Source organism: Elgaria multicarinata, chromosome 13 (assembly GCF_023053635.1).
Source record: "Elgaria multicarinata webbii isolate HBS135686 ecotype San Diego chromosome 13, rElgMul1.1.pri, whole genome shotgun sequence".
Taxonomy (NCBI): Eukaryota; Metazoa; Chordata; class Lepidosauria; order Squamata; family Anguidae; genus Elgaria; species Elgaria multicarinata.
In genome coordinates this window covers 35,840,642-35,858,911 of record NC_086183.1, presented here as the reverse complement: position 1 = coordinate 35,858,911, position 18,270 = coordinate 35,840,642, and the positions used below count along the sequence as shown (strand labels likewise).

General features: G+C 49.9%; 1 long non-coding RNA gene across 1 annotated transcript; it reads right to left on the bottom strand.

Annotated features, from left to right (window-relative positions):
• Positions 1–10,711: 10,711 nt before the first annotated feature.
• LOC134408029 (uncharacterized) lies at positions 10,712–13,922 on the bottom strand. Its single transcript, XR_010026073.1, has 2 exons — positions 13,677–13,922; positions 10,712–11,254 (listed from the first exon to the last, which is right to left on the bottom strand). It is a non-coding gene; the product is annotated as an uncharacterized LOC134408029 (long non-coding RNA).
• Between the last annotated feature and the right edge of the window lie 4,348 nt (positions 13,923–18,270).

Sequence of the window (18,270 nt, the reverse complement as noted above, 5' to 3'; positions counted from 1 at the left end):
CCTACGTGTTGCTGAGGACGGTCCTGGCCTTTGTGTTCTGCATCATGACGAGGAACGTCATTTCAACGCCACCCGTCCGCACCCACCCGTGTGAGTCTACTTTTGGCCAGAAGATTGGTTCACCTTGAACTGCACATGCGAATGGATTATTGCCTGCATGCACATCTGAACTGCCCTGAGAACTTCAGCTATTGCGCAGTATAAAAACGTAATAAATAAATGAATAAAATCTATAACTGCAGAGAACAACTGAGAATTAGAAATACCTTAATAATCTTTGAAGCTTTATGGGAGGCAGCTCCAAGGGGGTCACAGTCATGAGTCATCTGTTCCTGTTTTAGAGAAGGGGCGGTCACTCTTGGGTCGACCTTTGCCAAGAGAGGGACGGGGAGGGGGGTGCAACCCTGCTGCTGTCCCCGTCTCTTTGCCGGCAGAAGGATAGGGGACCTGCAACCAGTGGACTCTCTTGGTCCTCTTATGCTCTCCAATTGGGAAGGCTGTCTTGAGTGGGGGTGGGAAGTCGTGTGTTGCGAGGCTTCTGCTCTTGCCTAGAATACTGAAGGTGGCGGTGTTAGGAGATGATGGCTCTGTCCTACGCCAGTCTTGCTACAGGGGGCCTCAAGGATCTTTTTGACCCCCATTCTTCCCAACATCTACATCAAACCGCCAGGAGACGTTAACCGGGGCCGCGGCCTGAGGCCTCACCAGTGCTTCTCCTTCTCAGCTCATAGGGTTGAGGCAGTGGAAGCTCTGAACCAGCTCAGGGGCAGGAGAATGGACTGGATGAGGGCCAAGAAACTCAGATTCAATCCAGACAGAACAGACGTACTGTTTGCAGGTGGGTCATCGTTCCGGCTTAGTGACATTCACCCTGTTCTGGAAAGGGAGTTACACACTTCCTACAGGGTGACGTCTGGGGTGGGGATGGTCACGGTTCCGCCGTTGTCCGTAGAGGCACAGGCTCCCTCAGTGGCTCAGAGCGGCTTTTCATCATGTGGGTTTCAGCAGGGGTCACAGTTTTTTTTATTTCCCTTTGTATTTTAGTTGTAGCTTATTTTAATTTAGTTCTATTTTTTCTTTTTATTTACTGCACTTTACCTCCCCCAAGCCCAAAGCTGGTGTACAAAATATTTAAAAGAATAAGAAATTAAAAGAGAATACAGCTAATACAGAATAAAACCGGCCAAGACAATGGAAATAAATTCAGTAAACTAAAAGCAACAGGAGAGAAAATCACTAAGTGTCTAATAATAATTAAAATAACTACTAATCAGAAGTAAAAAAGGATTCCTTGAACAGGTGGTGCTCTGAGCCCCCGAGGGAGCCTGTGCCTCTGCAGGCGAGGACGGATCCGCCATCATCTCCGCACGGCTTACCTCACTCTTTAGAAGGCCTGTAACCCCCCTTCCAGAGCAGGGCGACTGTCACTTAACCGGATCGATGAACCGCCCACAAATAGCACTTACATCTGGCTTGAGTCTCGGTTCACGGGCCCTCATCCAGCCCACTCTCCTGCCCAGGCGCTGGTTCAGAGCTTCCACGGCCTCAGCTCTCTGAGCTGAGAAGGAGAGGCGAAGCGAGGTGTCCTGGTTGCTGCCTCAGCCCGCTCCCCTGGAGAACCTCTCCTGGCGGTTTCATGTAGCTGTCGAAAAGCATGGGGTGAAATGGTGCCCTAGGAGAGATCCATTCTCCCCTACGCCCACTTTGTCTAAGAGGCATTCTAGGCGGGAGTGGAACCGTTGTAATACGCAACTTCAAGGCAGCCTTCCCAGAAGGACAGCGTCAGAGGTCCAAGGGAGTCCACGGGGTGGCACGCCCCCCATCCTTCTGCTGGCCCTGGTTGACGAAGCCCAGGGCTGCGTTTCCACATGATACAGAAGTTTATCTGGTCTCAACGGGGCAGCTAGATCAGTAAGTAGCCCCGGCCAATGCCATCGCACTCTGCCAGCCGTTGGCCAATGAAGCTGACGGGCTCGGTTGTGATAGGCATCTCCACCGGTTCCGGGCCCGAGGAGCTGCTCGGGGACGCCCTGCTCCCATTTTCTTAGGGTATGTCTAGTTTGCACCTGGCTCTGAGTGTTGGGTCCCAGGTTTCTTCCAGGAAAGAAAGCCGATTCTGCAAGCCTGAAGTCCGCCGACCCGACACATGCGAGATGTTACAACAGCTCCGCTTCCTCCTGGATGGCACTGCTCCACCAGAGATAAATCCGTGGTCTCCCTTTCCGGCCCAGGCTGCAGGAGGCCGGCAGCTCCTCAGATGGACTACAAAAGCTAAGTCATGACTTCTGGGGGAGGTGCTCTAGAACATCTGGCTCCGTGTGTGCGGGGGGGGGGGCTTTTGGATTACCGAGGGCCACGCATGAAAGGGGACGAGTGTAGATACCAAAAAGTATCATGCCGCTCGTGAATTCGCTCAGGTCCCTTTCAGTGGCCTGCCGTGTCAAGGACACGCCCTCAGAGTTGCTCTAGCTTCTCCTGCACCTCCACACTCCTTGGGTTCTGTCCTTGCACCCGTGGGGGTTTCTTCCCCATGGCCACCGGTGACTGGGACTGCTGCCACGCTACCACAAGCTCCGCTAACTTTGAGGGCGTGCCGCGGGGGACGGAGGGTTCCATCTCAGAGAAGCCAGTGGAGTGGATGGTTTCAGAAGACAAATACTGTGTGGCGTGCCTTCGTTTGAGCATGGAAACAGTATCCTTGTGTGTCTTGCAGTGCCGTTCAAAACCTTCCCCTCGTTTTGTTGGAAGGCGAAGTCCAGAAGGATCACGGCTGGCCCAGGTCTCTCTGCGTCGCTGAGGATTGTCCTGGCGTCAATGTTCCGGATCCTGATGAGGAATGCCGTCTCCACACCACCCATCCGTGGAAGTCTACTTTCGGCCAATCGGTTCGTTAAACATTGTACTGAATTTGTGAACGGATTATTGCACGCATGCGATTGTAGAAAAAGCCCGAGAAATAGAAACGCCTTCATAACCTCTGATGCTTGGTCCGAGCCAGCTGCAGGGGCCTCATATTCTTAGTTTCCTGCACTCCTATTTTGCAACTCGTCCTGGGTGGTGGTTCGCAGGGTTTTTCTCAGAAGGAGAGCGGATCCTGCAGGCCTGATGTTCTCTAACCCAGATCTACGAGAAGCTGCAACAACTCGGCTTTCTCACGGACGGCACCCTTTCACCAGCAGTAAGACGACGGTTTCCCTTTGCAGCTGACACAGCAGGAGGCGGACAGGTCGTCAGATCGAGTAAAACAGCTAAGTTACTTTTTCTGGTGTCTGGTGCCATACAAGGTCAAGCTAAGCGTGGGTGGAGGGATTTTTAGGCAGCCGAGGGGGCAGGAAAGTTAAGAGCCTAGGTTACATACGCTCTTGAATTCGCACATGGTACGCCTGTGAATTCGCACAGCCTCTCTTTTGGTAGCCTACCGTGTCAACGGCACGCCCTTAAAGTTGCTCTGGCTTCTCCTGCACTTCCTCACTCCTTGGGTTCTGCTCTTGCACCAGTTCGGCTCTCTTCCCCTTTGCCAGCGGTGACTGGGATTGTTGCCACGCTGCCACTAGCTCAGCTAACTTTAAAGGCATGCCGTGAGGTGGGCAGAATTTTATTTCTGAGAAGCCGGTTCAGGCAGCCACGGGGAGATATGTTTAGGGAGGCAACTACCGTTTATCAGGTGTTTTGTTTGGATATGTAACAGACAAAAAGATATTCTTGCGTGTTTCGCTGTGATGGACCGTTAAATAAGTTCCTGCCTTTTTTCCCCCCACGGAGAAGTTCCAGGAGGAACAAGACTGCTCGCGCCCCTACGTGTTGCTGAGGACGGTCCTGGCCTTTGTGTTCTGCATCATGACGAGGAACGTCATTTCAACGCCACCCGTCCGCACCCACCCGTGTGAGTCTACTTTTGGCCAGAAGATTGGTTCACCTTGAACTGCACATGCGAATGGATTATTGCCTGCATGCACATCTGAACTGCCCTGAGAACTTCAGCTATTGCGCAGTATAAAAACGTAATAAATAAATGAATAAAATCTATAACTGCAGAGAACAACTGAGAATTAGAAATACCTTAATAATCTTTGAAGCTTTATGGGAGGCAGCTCCAAGGGGGTCACAGTCATGAGTCATCTGTTCCTGTTTTAGAGAAGGGGCGGTCACTCTTGGGTCGACCTTTGCCAAGAGAGGGACGGGGAGGGGGGTGCAACCCTGCTGCTGTCCCCGTCTCTTTGCCGGCAGAAGGATAGGGGACCTGCAACCAGTGGACTCTCTTGGTCCTCTTATGCTCTCCAATTGGGAAGGCTGTCTTGAGTGGGGGTGGGAAGTCGTGTGTTGCGAGGCTTCTGCTCTTGCCTAGAATACTGAAGGTGGCGGTGTTAGGAGATGATGGCTCTGTCCTACGCCAGTCTTGCTACAGGGGGCCTCAAGGATCTTTTTGACCCCCATTCTTCCCAACATCTACATCAAACCGCCAGGAGACGTTAACCGGGGCCGCGGCCTGAGGCCTCACCAGTGCTTCTCCTTCTCAACTCATAGGGTTGAGGCAGTGGAAGCTCTGAACCAGCTCAGGGGCAGGAGAATGGACTGGATGAGGGCCAAGAAACTCAGATTCAATCCAGACAGAACAGACGTACTGTTTGCAGGTGGGTCATCGTTCCGGCTTAGTGACATTCACCCTGTTCTGGAAAGGGAGTTACACACTTCCTACAGGGTGACGTCTGGGGTGGGGATGGTCACGGTTCCGCCGTTGTCCGTAGAGGCACAGGCTCCCTCAGTGGCTCAGAGCGGCTTTTCATCATGTGGGTTTCAGCAGGGGTCACAGTTTTTTTTATTTCCCTTTGTATTTCAGTTGTAGCTTATTTTAATTTAGTTCTAATTTTTTTTTAACTGCACTTTAAGTCCCCCCAAGCCCAAAGTTGGTGTACAAAAATATTTAAAAGAATAAGAAATTAAAAGAGAATACAGCTAATACAGAATAAAACTGGCCAAGACAATGGAAATAAATTCACTAAACTAAAAGCAACAGGAGAGAAAATCACTAAGTGTCTAATAATAATTAAAATAACTACTAATCAGAAGTAAAAAAGGATTCCTTGAACAGGTGGTGCTCTGAGCCCCCGAGGGAGCCTGTGCCTCTGCAGGCGAGGACGGATCCGCCATCATCTCCGCACGGCTTACCTCACTCTTTAGAAGGCCTGTAACCCCCCTTCCAGAGCAGGGCGACTGTCACTTAACCGGATCGATGAACCGCCCACAAATAGCACTTACATCTGGCTTGAGTCTCGGTTCACGGGCCCTCATCCAGCCCACTCTCCTGCCCAGGCGCTGGTTCAGAGCTTCCACGGCCTCAGCTCTCTGAGCTGAGAAGGAGAGGCGAAGCGAGGTGTCCTGGTTGCTGCCTCAGCCCGCTCCCCTGGAGAACTTCTGCTGGCGGTTTCATGTAGCTGTCGAAAAGCATGGGGTGAAATGGTGCCCTAGGAGAGATCCATTCTCCCCTACGCCCACTTTGTCTAAGAGGCATTCTAGGCGGGAGTGGAACCGTTGTAATACGCAACTTCAAGGCAGCCTTCCCAGAAGGACAGCGTCAGAGGTCCAAGGGAGTCCACGGGGTGGCACGCCACGCCCCCATCCTTCTGCTGGCCCTGGTCGACCTATCGGGTGACAAAGCCCAGGGCTGCGTTTCCACATGATACAGAAGTTCATCTGGTCTCAAAGGGGCAGATAGATCAGTAAGTAGGCCCGGCCAATGCCATCGCACTCTGCCAGCCGTTGGCCAATGAAGCTGACGGGCTTGGTTGTGATAGGGATCTCCACTGGGTCCGGGCCTGAGGAGCTGCTCGGGGACGCCCTGCTCCCATTTTCTTAGGGTATGTCTAGTTTGCACCTGGCTCTGAGTGTTGGGTCCCAGGTTTCTTCCAGGAAAGAAAGCCGATTCTACAAGCCCGAAGTCCGCCGACCTGACATATGCGAGATGTTACAACAGCTCCGCTTCCTCCTGGATGGCACTGCTCCACCAGAGATAAATCCGTGGTCTCCCTTTCCGGCCCAGGCTGCAGGAGGCCGGTAGCTCCTCAGATGGACTACAAAAGCTAAGTCATGACTTCTGGGGGAGGTGCTCTAGAACATCTGGCTCCGTGTGTGCGGGGGGGGGGCTTTTGGATTACCGAGGGCCACGCATGAAAGGTGACGAGTGTAGATACCAAAAAGTATCATGCCCCTCGTGAATTCGCTCAGGTCCCTTTCAGTGGCCTGCCGTGTCAAGGACACGCCCTCAAAGTTGCTCTAGCTTCTCCTGCACCTCCACACTCCTTGGGTTCTGTCCTTGCACCCGTGGGGGTTTCTTCCCCATCGCCACCGGTGACTGGGACTGCCGCCACGCTACCACAAGCTCCGCTAACTTTGAGGGCGTGCCGCGGGGGACGGAGGGTTCCTTCTCAGAGAAGCCAGTGGAGTGGATGGTTTCTGAAGACAAATACTGTGTGGCCTGCATTCGTTTGAGCATGGAAACAGTATCCTTGTGTGTCTTGCAGTGCCGTTCAAAACCTTCCCCTCGTTTTGTTGGAAGGCGAAATCCAGAAGGATCATGGCTGGCCCAGGTCTCTCTGCGTCGCTGAGGATTGTCCTGGCGTCAATGTTCCGGATCCTGATGAGGAATGCCGTCTCCACACCACCCATCCGTGGAAGTCTACTTTCGGCCAATCGGTTTGTTAAACATTGTACTGAATTTGTGAACGGACTATTGCACGCATGCGATTGTAGAAAAAGCCCGAGAAATAGAAACGCCTTCATAACCTCTGATGCTTGGTCCGAGCCAGCTGCAGAGGCCTCATATTCTTAGTTTCCTGCACTCCTATTTTGCAACTCATCCTGGGGGGTGGTTCGCAGGGTTTTTCTCAAAAGGAAAGCGGATCCTGCAGGCCTGATGTTCTCTAACCCAGATCTACGAGAAGCTGCAACAACTCGGCTTTCTCACGGACGGCACCCTTTCACCAGCAGTAAGACGACGGTTTCCCTTTGCAGCTGACACAGCAGGAGGCGGACAGGTCGTCAGATCGAGTAAAACAGCTAAGTTACTTTTTCTGGTGTGTGGTGCCATACAAGGTCAAGCTAAGCGTGAGTGGAAGGATTTTTAGGCAGCAGAGGGCTACGCAAAAAAGTTAAGGAGGGTAGGTTACATACGCTCTTGAATTCGCACATGGTACGCCTGTGAATTCGCACAGCCTCTCTTTTGGTAGCCTACCGTGTCAACGGCACGCCCTTAAAGTTGCTCTGGCTTCTCCTGCACTTCCTCACTCCTTGGGTTCTGTTCTTGCCCCACTTCGGCTCTCTTCCCCTTTGCCAGCGGTGACTGGGATTGTTGCCACGCTGCCACTAGCTCTTCTAACTTTAAAGGCATGCCGTGAGGTGGGCAGAATTTTATTTCTGAGAAGCCGGTTCAGACAGCCAGGGGGGGATATTTTTAGGGAGGCAACTTCTGTTTGTCAGGTGTTTATTTGGCTATGTAACGGACAAAAAGGTATTCTTGCCTGTCTCGCTGTGATGGATTGTTAAATAAGTTCCTGCCTTTTTTCCCCTGACGGAGAAGTTCCAGGAGGAACAAGACTGCTCGTGCCCCTACGTGTTGCTGAGGACGGTCCTGGCCTTCGTGTTCTGGATCATGACAAGGAACGTCATTTCAACGCCACTCGTCCGCACCCATCCGTGTGAGTCTACTTTTGGCCAGAAGATTGGTTCACCTTGAACTGCACATGCGAATGGATTATTGCGTGCATGCACATCTGAACTGCCCTGAGAACTTCGGCTATTGGGCGGTATAAAACTTTAATAAATAAATGAATAAAATCTATGACTGCAGAGAACAACTGAGAATTAGAAATACCTTAATAATCTTTGAAGCTTTATGGGAGGCAGCTCCAAAGGGGTCACAGTCATGAGTCATCTGTTCCTGTTTTAGAGAAGGGGGGTCACTCTTGGGTCGACCTGTGCCAAGAGAGGGATGGGGGGGTGCAACCCTGCTGCTGTCCCTGTCTCTTTGCCGGCAGGATAGGGGACCTGCAACCCGTGGACTCTCTTGGTCCTCTTATGCTCTCCACCTGGGACGGCTGTCTTGAGTGGGGGTGGGAAGTCGTGTGTTGCGAGGCTTCTGCTCTTGCCTAGAATACTGAAGGTGGCGGTGTTAGGAGATGATGGCTCTGTCCTACGCCAGTCTTGCTACAGGGGGCCTCAAGGATCTTTTTGACCCCCATTCTTCCCAACATCTACATCAAACCGCCAGGAGACTTTAACCGGGGCCGCGGCCTGAGGCCTCACCAGTGCCTCTTCTTCTCAGCTCATAGGGTTGAGGCAGTGGAAGCTCTGAACCAGCTCAGGGGCAGGAGAATGGACTGGATGAGGGCCAAGAAACTCAGATTCTAGCCAGACAGAACAGACGTACTGTTTGCAGGTGGGTCATCGTTCCGGCTTAGTGACATTCACCCTATTCTGGAAAGGGAGGGTTTACACACTTCCTAAAGGGTGACGTCTGTGGTAGGGATGGTCACGGTTCCGCCGTTGTCCGTAGAGGCACAGGCTCCCTCAGTGGCTCAGAGTGGCTTTTCATCATGTGGGTTTCAGCAGGGGTCACAGTTTTTTTTTATTTCCCTTTGTATTTTAGTTGTAGCTTATTTTAATTTAGTTCTTTTTTTTCTTTTTATTTACTGCACTTTAACTCCCCCCAAGCCCAAAGTTGGTGTACAAAATATTTAAAAGAATAAGAAATTAAAAGAGAATACAGCTAATACAGAATAAAACCGGCCAAGACAATGGAAATAAATTCAGTAAACTAAAAGCAACAGGAGAGAAAATCACTAAGAGTCTAATAATAATTAAAATAACTACTAATCAGAAGTAAAAAGGATTCCTTGAACAGGTGGTGCTCTCAGCCCCCGAGGGAGCCTGTGCCTCTGCAGGCGAGGACGGATCCGCCATCATCTCCGCAAGGCAGACCTCACCCTTTAGAAGGCCTGAAAAACCCCTTCCAGAACAAGGTGACTGTCACTTAACCGGATCGATGAACCGCCCACAAATAGCTCTTACGTCGCGTCTGGATTGACTCTCGGTTCAGGGGCCCTCATCCAGCCCACTCTCCTGCCCAGGCGCTGGTTCAGAGCTTCCACGGCCTCAGCTCTCTGAGCTGAGAAGGAGCGGCGAAGCGAGGTGTCCTGGTTGCTGCCTCAGCCCGCTCCCCTGGAGTACCTCTCCCGGCGGTTTCATGTAGCTGTCGAAAAGCATGGGGTGAAATGCTGCCCTAGGAGAGCTCCATTCTCCCCTACGCCCGCTTTGTCTAAGAGGCATTCTAGGCGGGAGTGGAACCGTTACGCAACTTCAAGGCAGCCTTCCCAGAAGGACAGCATCAGAGGTCCAAGAGTCCACGGGGTGGTACGCCCCCCATCCTTCTCCTGGCCCTGGTTAACCCATAAGGTGATGAAACCCAGGGCTGCGTTTCCACATGATACAGAATGTCATTTCTACGCCACCTGTCCGCACCCATCTATGTGAGTCTACTTTTGGCCAGAAGACTGGTTCAACTTAAACTGGATATGCTTAGGGATTATTGCCTGTATGGACATCTGTAATTGTAATGTATAATTAGCTATAATTATGTGTAACCGATGTATCCTATTGACTATTTTAAGGATAAGAGGGTACCGTTTAAGTTATGGGATTTGAGTTGGAGATTATACCATCAAGTGTATAATCTACAAGGGACGAGACCGTGGCTGGCTGAGTCGGCACAAACCTGCCCAAGGCTACAATGTCAAAGAACAGCTATTGTAAAAGGGACAGTGCAACACTTTGTCAAAGACTGCCCTGCATCACTTGCGACATGGAAAGCGATATCCACAGCCCTGGACTGGGCAGATCTTGCTTCTCAAGATTGGGAAACGATCACATCAGGCAATGAGCCCACGCCTCCTTTGAATGGACCCAGGAAACAAGTACCTCGGAAAAGAAGATGGGGAGAGGATAAAAAGGTGGTGCGATCCTTTTTTACAGTACCGTGGACTACAATACTCCGCTTCTGAAATCTCTTCATTGGCTTCCAATTCACTTCAGAATCCAATATAAACTTCTCCTGTTAACCTTCAAAGCTTTTCAGGGTCTAGCTCCTTCCTATCTCTCCTCTCTCATCTCACACTATTGCCCCGCTCGTGCTCTTCGCTCCTCTGATGCCATTTTTCTCGCCTGCCCAAGGGCCTCTACTTCCCTTGCTCGGCTCCGTCCATTTTCTTCTGCTGCCCCTTACGCCTGGAACGCTCTTCTAGAACATTTGAGAACTACAAGTTCAATCACAGCTTTTAAAGCTCAACTAAAAACTTTTCTTTTTCCTAAAGCTTTTAAAACTTGATGTTGTGCAGACTTTATACTGTTAGTTTTATCCTACCCTGTGCCTGCTTACCCTACCCTGTGCCTGTTTGCATTCTCTTCCCCTCCTTATTGTTTTACTATGATTTTATTAGATTGTAAGCCTATGCGGCAGAGTCTTTCTATTTACTGTTTTACTCTGTACAGCACCATGTACATTGATGGTGCTATATAAATAAATAATAATAATAATAAGGTTGATTAACCTGTTTATAATTACGGCATTAGTTTACCAAAGACAAAGGGAGATTAAGGAAAAGTATTTGGTGAATGAAGTAAGTGATGTAACTTTTGTTCAGACAAAAATTAAAAACATTAGTAGAGAAGAGAAAGGAAGGATTTCCCCAGTTCAATGGAGGAAACTTTGGCCTTGTTTATCCAATGCCGATGCACTGATTACTTAAGGTTATACAGAAATGTCATTAGTGAATATAACTTGAATGATATATTAGTGGTAACTTTAGGGACTGAGCAAGTGTATGAGTAAAACCAAAAGTCAAGAGAGAGTATCATGTTTGTGATGGTATCTTGAATGTAGTTGTAAAATTATATGTAGAAAGATTTTAATTTAATAAAAAAATTCAACCTAAAAAAATATTCAACCTAACTCTTCCTCTAACCTCTATAAGCAAGAAGAAGGGAAAAAACAACAAAAACAGTCTTCGTCGCTTTATCTAAAAAAGCCACAATACCCTCTCCTGACTTTTATTGATAAAAGGGTGCCGTACCATTTGTGGGAAAGCAGATGGAGAGCGTATCATCAGGTTTTAAACGTAAACGCAGCTAACCCGTGGTTTAAAGAAATTGAACAACTTTGTCCAAGGCTTGAATGCAGGAAACGAGTCACTTTTGCTGACCGTCCCTGTAAAGAAACAGTAGAGCATTTTGTAAAACAATGTCCGTCAGCTAGGAGAACATGGGAACAATTATCGGTGGTGCTACAATGGCCTTCCCTAAAGGACCAACATTGGGAGACTATGGTGTCTGGCCTCCTCCCTCCAAATGCAATCAAGGGCCCTATAAAACTCAGCTCAAAAAAGAAAGGGGTAGAATGGAGGAATGTACCATAGACGACAATAAGATTAATTAAACTTATGGTTATCCTCGCCTTATCTGTACAAAGAACAAAAAAGTCAGAACAAAATATACAACACACAGTAGGATTTATTATAAATAAAATAGATACTTTAGCCATGGTAGAACGAGAAAGAATGAGTAGCGCACAGTGGCAAAAATTCTGGCCCTGGAAAAAAAGGACAACACCAGGGATCGCATGATTCAATAAAAGTGAAAATAGCCAATAAAAGGAAATTAAAGTTAATAAAGGTTGGTTTTCAGTTTAACACATTGTAGTTTGTATACATAACGTAAAAGTTAAACAAATGCTTTATACATAATTTTTTAGAAATTATTGCATGTGAAATGTATATGCTTTGTACGTGTTTTTGTATAATTTTTGTAATATGATCTGGTAGTATATTTTTAAATAAAAAAAATTATCTTTCCCCCCCCCACCCCCCAAAATATATCTTAACCCCTAACCCTGGCCTTGCCTGTTTTTGGTCCCAAACATCACGGATCATCAAGTTCTACCCACCACCAACACAGGCATGGGCCTAGCTGGGGCCCCATGTCATTACATCAAATCAGAAGAAATCAGAAAGGCCTTGAACCTGACCCTTGGTTTCAGGGTACAGCCATCATCAGCCCACTGCCCTGACAAGCACCTGGCAGATGCCACTTGCGATTGCAGACCGTGCAAGGCGCTCGCCCTGCAGGTTCTCCAAGCCCTGCTTGGCTGGGCCAGCTGAGTGCTTGGCAAAATACACTGGTTTTATTCTGCACCCACCTGTACTCCTGAAAAGCCTTTCTGGAGGGTGGGGACTCCTGAAAAAAATGTGGGAGGCTGCCTGAAGCAGAGGGGACTTAGCCGTATCACTGATACTTGTGTGACGCCCCCCTGTACCATATCCAACAATTTTGGGCAGAGCTTTTTGTTAGGGGCACAGATGGCTGCGGGGGGGGGGGGGGGGGAGAGAGTAAAGGACTGTTAACTTCCATAAGTGATCTTTAGGATCCAAGCCATTGAGCCAGTTCGCACGATCACCATCACTTCAACAAGCCATGGTGGGTGCTTTGTTTATGCAGCGGCTCATGCTGGGTACCGGTTGCCTAATCCCCCATCCTGCGCTTGTCATGTGGTCGGAGCCCAGGCGGTCTTGGCTTGTTGGATGGGGAAAAAATCCTCCAATAATTTATTTGTTACATTTATATGCCGCCCCATACCTGAAGCTCTCTGGGCGGTTTACAAAGGTTTAAAACAGCAAACATTAAAAAAGCGTACAAAATTCAAAAATCATCAGAAACATAAAAACAACAATAACCCATGGGTTGTTGGGTCTCTGGAATTTCATCTCCCTCTCTAACAACCTTGCCACCTGGATTCAGATGACAAAACAAGCCCTGCCCACACGGATGATGAGGCATGAGCTGCAGCTTGCGATCATGCCAACCTGGTCATAGTGGGCTGATTCAGCGATTGCAGTATCAGTGTTCTTTTTGAAAGCCACTGAGGGTTGCTGGCGCTATTGCGCTTCTCTTGTACGTTGGGATGGTACTCAACTTTGCTTGTGTTTTTCCTAGATAGCAACTAGGTTTTTTTTGCCAGTCTCTTCTAGACTCTTTTTTGCCTTAAGCAAGTAATAAATGAGTAAGAGAAGATTGTAATCTGAATTTCTACTTGTTTGAAGTGGCATTTCTCTTTTGGCTCATTCTACGCTGAAAATTTTGAGTATCAAGGAATAGGAAGCTGTGGTCTAGAAACCGGTGTATTTGTCTATAATCATAGGTTTAGATCAGCCTGCCCCAACCTGGTGCCCTCCAGATGTTTTGGAGTTCAGCACCCATCAATTCCAGCCTGAAGGGCCGATGGAAAGCTGGGGATTGTGGTCCAAAATCTTGGAAGAGCACCAATTTGGGGAAGGCTGGCTTAAATATTAAAGCTGCACGGATCACATCTTATCCCTTAACATCGGGATCCACTTTTTGCTTAGCTAACGGTGTATTTTTCCACAATTCTTGTCTTGCAGCCACGCAATCCCCAGCTGCCTCGCTTGTCAGCCCAGGCGAAACGCTGCTGAGGGTTACAGGGGAGCCGTGTGAATGGTGCCGGCATGGGGAGCAGCCATTCACCAACCCACCTCTTACCACAGAGGTCAAACCCACCCCCCCGCCCCGCAGCTCCCGTCCCTCCTTCATCCATCATGATTTGCCCCTCGACACACCTTGTCAGCAAAGGCCATGAGGCCATAGTCGGTCTTGCCCTGGATCGCCCGGCCCATGCCCTGCACTGCGTGCCACATGGCATCAAAGGCCAGGAAGTTGTTCTCATGGATTTGGAACTGGTCCCTCTGGTGCTCCAGCCAGGCCTGGGGATAGAAGAGAACAAGAGTTCTGCCGTGTGGGTCTTCCTACCCATGTGTGTGTGTGCGTGTGGGGGTCTTCTTCCTGCTCTTCCTCTTCCCCCCCCCCCCCCCCCGCCAAACGACTCTTTAAAAAAGAAGTAGTTCAAGTGCATTTTCATAGAGAACACTGTTCACACAGCGGCCGCCCAGCTGTCAGCCAGGGACCAACAAAGCAGGACAGGGTGCAACAGCACCTTCCCACCCATGTTCCCCAGCAACTGGTAGCACATAGCCAGCAGGGCTAGTAGCCATGGCTAGCCTTCTCCGAAAGGACATTTGTCCCTTGGGTTGGAAGGGGCCCAGCAGCCACTGTTTACATCCAGAAGTCCCTGGCTACCCCTTGCAACCCCCACGCGCGCGCGCCCTGCGAGAGCGCAGAGGGAGGAGGAGGCGGCGGCGGCGGCGGCGGCGGCGGCGGCGGCAGCTCCCACACTGCCGAGCCGGGCTGGAGAGGTCAGGCGCTGCTCCTCCGCGCGGCCTCAGCGGTTTCTACCACGGCCAGCTTCCTTTGCCTGCCTAAAGGGTGGGGCGGGGGGCTGTCGCCTCCCCTGCCCTGAAAGAACACAGGGCGTCTTGCTGCCTCAGCCCAGGAAATAAGGAGTGCCAAGGGGCTTTCGTAGGGGCCTGTGGGGTCCATCCTCACACCCAACATTGGCGCGGTCGGGCGACGCTCCACCTTTTCCTTCCCTTCCTGCCCGGAAATACCGCCTTCGCCCTCACACCCAACATGGCCGCGGTCGGGCGACGCTCCGCCTTTTCCTTCCCTTCCTGCCCGGAAGTACCGCCTTCGCCCTCACACCCAACATGGCCGCGGTCGGGCGACGCTCCGCCTTTTCCTTCCCTTCCTGCCCGGAAGTACCGCCTTCGCCCTCACACCCAACATGGCCGCGGTCGGGCGACGCTCCGCCTTTTCCTTCCCTTCCTGCCCGGAAGTTCCGCCTTCGCCCTCACACCCAACATGGCCGCGGTCGGGCGACGCTCCGCCTTTTCCTTCCCTTCCTGCCCGGAAGTTCCGCCTTCCCCCCACACGCGAGGACTGTGGCCGGAGCGCAGGGGGCGGAGCCTCTTCCCTCCCCGGAGGCCGGGCTGCGTGAAAGAGGAGCTCTGCCCTGCGGGAGAGGGGGTCGGGTTCCACGCCCCCTCCCAATGCAGCTGGAAGGTGTTCCTGCCAGGAGGGACCGTTTGGACCCTTTGGAGGCCGGAGGGGGGGCGGCCTGTGGTTCTCTGCCTGGCTTCCGCCAGCGCCGCTAGCTTTAAAGACCCGCCGCGGAGGCAACGAGGGCAGCCGGGTGAAGGGTGGTTGGGCGCCTTCAGGGAGGGAGCCGCCCCCCTCCGGCCTGTGCTCCTGCCCCTTGCCAGCCGCGAGCCCTCGCCGTGGGATAGAGAGGAGGTTGCCCGCCCGCCGGTAAGAGGCCAGCTCCGGCGGGGAGGGTGGAGGGGAGCAGGCAAGCGACGCCTGTTTGTATGTTAAGGACGAAACGGTGCTCTTGCTGATCGTGCTGTTATGTACCGTTCAATAACTTCCTTTCTATTATTATTGTTGTCGCTATTATTTTTATTATTGTTTGAGGGAGAACTTTCTGAAAGGACACGACTGGCCCACACCCCTATATGTTGCTGAGGACTGTCCCGTTGTCGTTTGAGATCTGGATGAAGCACGTGGTTTCAACACCACCCACCCGCCTGCACCCATCCGTGTGAGTCCACTTTTGGCCAAAAGATTAGTTAACCCTTATACTGGATTTGTGAATGGAGCCTTTCATGAATGGGCCCCTGTAATTGTAGAAAAAGCCTGAGAAATAGAACACCTTTGTAATCTGTGATGCTTGATCTGAGCCAGCTGCAGAGGCCTCATCTGTATAAATCATCTCTATAATTCATTGAACAGCATATGCAGAGTTTTTAACTGACCCTAAAATGGTTGTTTTCAATGGATATTGACTGTTTTTATGCATTTTCTGCTTTTAAATTATATTTGTTTTAAACGTTCACTGTTTTATTTTTTGTAAACCACCAAGAGAGCTTCAGCTATGGGGAGGTATATAAATGTAATAAATACAATTAATACAAGGGCGCAGTTATTCCACTACTCACATCAGTCACTCGCATCACATGAAAAAAATATACAGAAAACTTTCAGAAACTGGGCCTACCAAAATACATCCACACCAAGATCCAGAAATCAGTCATACTGAAAACATGCACAATTGTCAGGAAATACCTGAATCTGTAAAAGACAGCATGAGTTGGCAATGGCCTTCATGTCCATCTAGAGAAAAACCGCCATGAGCCAGAAAGAGGTGATCATCATCATCATCTCTTCCAGGGCGTGAGCATATAAAAAACTATAAATAGGTGGTAGTTGTAGAATGCAGGAGCTGCTTATTAGAAGAAAAGTTATGCCCTGTGTACCTGTCCACCGAGTAGTCCAATCAGCAATAAATCAGGGAACTTGGTACTTAAAACCCAATGTTAACTATGTTAGCTGTTAAGACGGGAAGTCCAACACATCACATGTTTTGGGCTCTGTTAACTTGGAACGCCCCAACATGCCGCCTCAAACTATAATCATCAGCTGGGTTGTACCGGAATGCAAGGCGATTGTAATCGTGTGATTGTTTACCACGGAGTCGTGTTTGACGCTGATGTGCTGTTTCTCGTTGACGTCTTTCAGCCACTCTCAGCCTGTCGCATTCATTCTGTTGAGAACAAAGCAGATCTGAAGCTGTAGAACACGATTGCCGTGCTCGCAACCGTGCATCCTCAAGTCTGGCTGAACGTTGCTTGGCTGGTTCCTTGGCACGTATTTGAGGCATTCTTTTTCTTTTTTTCTCGTTTGCTGATGCCCGTTCTTCCTCAGTCTGATTTGCAATTTCTCGTCGCAGTGCTTCCGCTCTGCGAGTACGACGACCTAAGTGTGATCTTCTGTGAGGCGTTATTTGGATGAAGTAAAGCAGATTGTTTGGTTTTTAAAAAAGGATGTTTTTACGGTGAGGAGGTTAGCGGAAACTCCTGGCAGTTACCTTTCTTCAGAACGTGTAACTGTCACAGGTGTGACATCTATATTCACTCAGCCAATTGTGAGAGAACATGCAAATAAGAGAGAAGGCAGAGGCAGTGGATTGGCCTACTGGTTGGCGATGTCACAATGATCAGCAGGACTGGTTTTGAGGAGGCCTATTTCTTCGATTTTAAGACAAACTTTTGTCCCCATATAGAACATAGTTGCATAACCACGCTCGCATATTCGAATGCAACGTTGTGTCAAAATTTCAAAGCAATCGGTGAAGAACTTTCGGAGATATAACGTCTGTTTCGAGCAAACATTTACATTTTTATTTATATAGATAGATATCCCTCCCTTTTTTCACTATGCTAGGCCCCAATAACCCAATTCTGTTCCCCTTTTCAAAAACCAAAAAAAAAAAAATATCTAGTATCTTTAGTGGTTTTGTAACACTCCCTCTTTCTTTGTCCCTACTTTGTATTGTTTTATATAATGGTGTATCTTCTTGTTTTATATTGGTCTGTTGACTGTAAATAAAGAAATACTATTATCTATTTTGTATTTGGTGTTTTGTAATGTATTATTATGTATAAATTTGTATAATTTATAATTTATACAATTTGTGAAATATTTGAAATATTTAATTTTGTTTTAATTGTACAGTAGTATGTTTCTTGAAAATAAAAAAGATCATTCCTAAATAATAATAATAATAATAAACCATTCCTAACCCTAACTCCACCTTTTCCTGTCCGGAAGTAACGCCTTCCGTCCTCACACCCAACGTGGCCGCCATTGGGCAATGCTTCACCTTTTCCTTCCCTTCCACTGGGCTTGCGCTGGAGAGCCAAGGCGGGCAGCACCAGAGCCAGGTAGGCCCTCCCTGCCCCTGGTTCTGGTGCTCGAGGGAGTGCCGCCGCTGTCACCGTGCCCAGGGTGTTGTCGCACTCTGTGGTTTGCTTGGACCTGCACAACCGCGAAGAGGATGACGAAGACGCCGGGACGTCTATTGCTGCTTGTGCGGGCGGGCAGAGGCTGCTGGTCCTGGGTGAGCCAAGAGCGCCACGCTGGTTCCCTGCCTCCGCCACTCTCCCGTGTCCCCTTCTCTGTTGCAGCTTGGCGGGAAGGCATCGCCACACACTGCAGCCGCCGCCCAGGGGGCTGCTGGGTTCCCCCCCACCTCCAACCCTGGTGACTGTGGCCGAAGCGCCTGTTTCAGCCGCCGTGCAGGGTAGGGAGGGGTGTGGGGAGAGGCTGCTTCTGAGCAGGGCGGTGGAGCCTCTTCCATCCCCGGAGGCTGGTCTCCGTTAAAGAGAAGCTTTGGCGTGTGGCAGAGCAGATCGGAGGGGAGGTGCGAAATGACCCCAAAATCCAGCTGGAAGCTCTTCCTGCAAGGAGAGATGGTTT